This window comes from Zingiber officinale, chromosome 6A (assembly GCF_018446385.1).
Source record: "Zingiber officinale cultivar Zhangliang chromosome 6A, Zo_v1.1, whole genome shotgun sequence".
Classification (NCBI taxonomy): Eukaryota; Viridiplantae; Streptophyta; class Magnoliopsida; order Zingiberales; family Zingiberaceae; genus Zingiber; species Zingiber officinale.
Genome location: NC_055997.1, coordinates 58,075,083 through 58,080,459, shown reverse-complemented (window position 1 = coordinate 58,080,459; position 5,377 = coordinate 58,075,083). Strand labels below are relative to the sequence as shown.

General features: G+C 37.0%; 1 long non-coding RNA gene across 1 annotated transcript; it reads right to left on the bottom strand.

The window, feature by feature from the left end:
* Window positions 1-203: 203 nt before the first annotated feature.
* Window positions 204-2,933, bottom strand: LOC121996404. Its single transcript, XR_006116070.1, has 3 exons — window positions 2,258-2,933; window positions 2,074-2,177; window positions 204-1,839 (listed from the first exon to the last, which is right to left on the bottom strand). It is a non-coding gene; the product is annotated as an uncharacterized LOC121996404 (long non-coding RNA).
* Window positions 2,934-5,377: the final 2,444 nt, after the last annotated feature.

Sequence of the window (5,377 nt, the reverse complement as noted above, 5' to 3'; positions counted from 1 at the left end):
TTAATTAAGTGACTCAATCAATTAATTCAAAATTTAAGTTAATTCAAATAAAATCAGTGAATTGAGTTAAGGTAAAGTTAATCTATAAATTATTGATAATGATTAACTATTGTTGAGTCAATAACAAATCATTTCATTTAGCCTGACATTTAAGTTAAGTCTCAACACTAATTCCTATAAACACTTAAGTAGATCTTCTGGTAGCTAAGAATGTCACACCCCAGAGGAGTCCCTGCCCGGTAAACGGATAGCATCTCCCTTGTACCAGTGACAATCTGAAGCATAAATACATTGCCACATGGCTACTCACAAGCAACATCAACCCACACAGCTAGATATAAACACAGCCACGCAGTTTATAAGTAGACCACATGGCTGAAACATTACATAGCGAAAATCACAAAATAACGAACATGAAGCGAACAAAACAACTAACTGTGAGCTGATCCGACTTGACACTATTACATCAAACCAAATACAAGAAAACACAAAGCTAAATTCCATACAAAGATACATATACATGAATAAGTCCAAAACCAATAAAGCGAACGAAAGCAAGAACGGAAGAAGTCGCTCAATGTGACATTGGACTGGTGGACAGGATCTCTAGGCGAATTCAACCTGAAATAGGAAATAATCAATGGAGTGAGTTCAAGAACTTAGTGGGTATCGATCAGACATGCATAGTAAGACATAACTATCAGCAATAATCATGCAGTACAGTCTTCTGAATGATAATAAGAAATGCAAAACTGAACAACAGAAGAAGATGTACTCACCAGGATCTCCTATCCGGATACAAGGATCGTCCGACCAAATACCTCATGTCTCCTGTATGCATGTCAATCATATGCAACCACTAAAATGCAGCATCCAAAATGCAGCAATCACAAGCAATAAATACAATCCATGCATATGATGCAAATGACATAGTCACCCCTAACGCTAGTCAACCGCCTGACACGGGATGGTGAGGTCGAGTGGGTAGAGCTATGATAACTGTGCACTCTACCATCACTACTCCTAAGTGACCGAGTGGACAGTATGTTGTCGGAGTTCATTTATCCTCCTACCCCAAACATAGTGGGAGAGCCTAAGCTCTCATCTCCCTGTGTCATAGTCAAGAGGAGGGATCCCTGCCCGCTACGACGCTGCAGTCATACTGCCCATGAGTGGACCAGCGGAGCCTTGACAGAACAAACTGCACACACCCTACCTGATGTACCACTAACCCATGAGTGATTGTGTGTAAAGATCATGTAACTGGCAATGTGCTCAACTATAAAGGAGCCGACAATCGCTCAGCATGCAATCATTCAAAATGGTGCATGACACTAAAGCATGTAACTCCTAAAAATATCAACCTCCATATAATATATACCAAAAAGGAAAATCGAGTCCATAACAACGATCTAGGTATACATGCCGGATAATAAAACTAGGTACACATGCTAGATAATAAAACTAAGTACACATACCAGATAATAAAACTAGGTACACATGCCAGATAATAAATCTAGGTACACATGCCAAGTATATCTAGTAGCTAGGCTTATACCCGGTAACACATTGTATGTCACTATTTCTATGAATATAAATACACATGACAAGAATCAAGAGGCATAAAACATAAATGCATAACAGATAACAATATGGGCATACTACGGATATCAAGTAGTGACATACCAAGCAAATATAAACATAACCATTACTACTAGCTATAACCTATTACGCATATCAGAATGACAATATCAAAAAAGATAAGTCAAAGGTACCTGTCTTTATCTGTCGGTCGTGCTAAACAATTCCACGTCGAGACACTTGTCTCGAATCAATATCCTGTAAATCACATGATTACAATTTAGCTAATCACGTATAATAACTAGCTAAACCCAAAACTCAATCCTAATTCGATTAGGTAATTTCATTTAATTCCACCTAACAATCCAAATCCAACTAAATAAATGAGTCCATTCTTAAACCACCGATCAATTCCTTAATTCTCATCAATCCATCCATTAATCGTCAACTAAACAAATCCAAAGTAGATATAAAATCAACTTTAAAACTCACCTATATCCGTGTACTTCCCTGTTAACTCACCGACGGAGCACCTGCTGCTAGAAAAAAAAATGTGACCATAGCTAGAATATCCGATAGTCTCCAAATCTAGCACCCTAACTCACAAATCAACACATCCCCTCTGAGAATCAACCAAATCACTAATCAAATAACTTTCATAAACAAAAGATTTTACCCATATCTATGTCACCGGTGGAATGGAGGACGTAGGAGCTTCAGTGGTGACACCAAAATCAGTGCCACGAGATTGGCGGTGGCTGCTGTGGTGTCAAGCCAAGGCAGAGAAGAGAACGGCGACCATGTGGCACTGGCATAATCAATCGACAATGGCTAATAGGAACCTGATGCGATCGTATGATGACACCAAGTAGGGATCCGGCGAAATCGAGCAGCGATGTGGAGTGGAGGAGGAAGAGGTCGACTCGAGAAGATCAACCCTAAGATCGGAGATGCAATGTCGAGCAGAGATCCAACGCATTCAACAACTTCTAGTAGAGATCTAGCACGCTGGGTTGGTTGGGGATCGACATCTAGGGCTCGGCTAATGACGTGGGATCAGATGCTTGGCTTCTGATGAGCAAATGCGTCTGCAACTAGGAGAGAGGAGATCAAGTGGCACTCAGGCGGCTAGCCGTCGACTGGCCCCGATCTATGGCGCCTGGTGGTGGAGCGAAGAGGCGAAGATGGCTTAGGGGAGGAGATTGGGAAAAGAGAAGATGAGGAAGAGGGAGGAGTCGACGGAGGTGGAAGGGATTCGACTTGGGTAGAAATCGGGGAGAAGAAATGAATCGACAAGAGGAAAAGGGCGTCGCGAGAGGGGAGACGACGTCAGTGATGAAGAGGAGAATCGGGCGGAGGGAATAAAAAGGGTTAGGGCATTGTTCATAGGAAGGTTTATATAATTTGAACTTAGGTTTAGGGAAATCAAATTCTAAGTTTATTCCTCAATTAACTCCCACTAAATGATTATTCCAAACAGGCTTTTCCCAAGTTTATAAATTCATCCTCTTAAACTCGTCATACGAGCTCTGAAAAATTTTCAAAAAATCCCTAAAATTTTTTTTTAAGATTATTCGTCCTTTACGGTAATTTACAAAGAAAGATAATCAGAAGGTACTGGGTGAAGGGGGAGGAAGTGCCTTGAATCTATATTGCATAAATTAATTAACATGCCCCATCCCTAGTACAAATGAAGGGGGAGTGTCAGGTTAAGAGGGAGAAATCCTCATTTTAAACAATACTTTAAAACTTACTAATGAAAAAAAAATCCTTTTGAAAATTATTTTACAATACCTTGTGAAAGGTATTTTAAAATATTTTGAAACTTACTTAAAATTGTTTATGTTTGAATAATGTTTTGAATAAATACATTAAAATTACTTTAAATTGCTTTGAAAAATTTTAAGGTTTCTGAAATTATTTTTCCCAAAGAAAAATGTTTTGCAAATTTTTCAGAAAGTACTTTTCAAAATACTTGCAAAATTTGCACTTGAAAAATGTATTTAAAAAATACTTGGGAAAAAATTCAAAATTACTTTGAAAATTTGTGAAAAATGCCTTACAATTTCCTTAACTTAATCCTTGTGAGAAATATTTTGCAAAATACTTTCAAAACCTACTTTGAAAAAACTCTTATACTTTTTCAAATATTTGTTTAGAAAAATAAAATACAAATGTTTTGAAAATTGCATTGAAAAACTACTTGAAACACTTTGAAAAGTTTTGAAAATGTTTTACATGATTCTTGAAAAGTCTTTGAAAATTTTTAAATACTTGCAAAATGCTTTTCAAAATACATGAAATTTTTAAAACTTGTTTCAAAATTTTCCTTTGAATATTTTTTTTAAAATTATTTTGAAAATAATCTTATACTTTTTCAAATGTCTGTTTTGAAAAATAACATGAAAAGTTTTGAAAAATGTTATCTTATACATTTTATCTTTTTAAAATATTTTGTTTTTGAAAACTTTGATTTTTCAAAATTTCGATTCGCTTACATTTACTTATGTGCATATTTTTTTTATGAATGCAAAAGGAGGAGAGTTAGTGTTAGTAAGAATAATGAAAGAATTTTAAAAATCTAACCCTAAAATGATCAAGGGTATAAAATAAAAATTAAAATTACTTAATTTTTCTCTTGTATCGTTTTCATATTACTATTTTTTCTCCATTATTTTTCTAACTTTAACCCAGGTTGTCATTGCATCAAAATGGGGAGATTGTTTGTGCAGTCAGCATCAATGGTCAAACATGAGTTTTGATAAATGATAAATAGGTTAAAGTTAGACGTGCCGTAATCTAACCTTATTACCGAGTGTGTAAAGTTGACTAACCCTAATTAGGATGTTTGATTCCTGATTGGTTGAAGATCGAATGTGTGATTCCAGCAAGTCAGGATGTTCAATTCTTGATAGGTTGAAATCCAAATGTGGGATTCTAGCAAAGGGTCAGGATGCGTGATTCCCGATTGAGAAGACCAAATGTGCGATTTCGATAGGTCGGGATGTGCGATTCCCAATTAGAGAAGACCGGATGTGCAATTCCGGTAGGTCGGGATGTTTGATTCTCGATGTCTGGATGTTTGATTCCGGAAGGTAACTCTACACCTGGTAAGTAAAGGTAAGTCACAAGAGAAGAGTGACTAAATGAGGATCCGTTCCCGTTCGAAGGGACAGTAGGCGTCAATCTAATTTAGATTCATTTTAGAAACCTTAATTGAGACCCTTACTAGATACTAGTATCAGAGAGATAGAATCTAATTACTACTTCTTAATATGACTATGCTAAACCTTATCTTGCAGAGTATACTTTATATTGTTGGGCTAACATGTTTTTCAGGGCAAAAGGAGCACAAAAGGCTTCGGGTAAAGAGTGCTCGAGGTGCCTTCCATGGTATGGAAGACGTCTTCGCACTGTTCATGGAAGGCGCCTTTTGCAGGATAAGATTAAGATTTTGTCATAGATAAGGACCAAGTTGTTCAAGATCAAAATTTTCATATTGGAGGTACCTTTAAGGCTATGGAAGGCGCCTTCCTCACCCTTTATAAGGGTGTTTCACCCAAGCCATTGGAGACAACTACTACACGAGCCTCTACACATCCGATTGACTTTTCGACTGCTTTAGCTTTCTGCTGCTGCTTCATAGAAGTTTGTCTGTCACTAGGCCACCTTTTTGAGTCATCTGATCATCTCCGACAGACTGACAGCAACACATGAGTGCTCTTAATTGTTGGTAATATTTTATTTAGTGTTGCACTTTTTATTACTACTATAACAAAGGAGAAGTGTAGGCTAT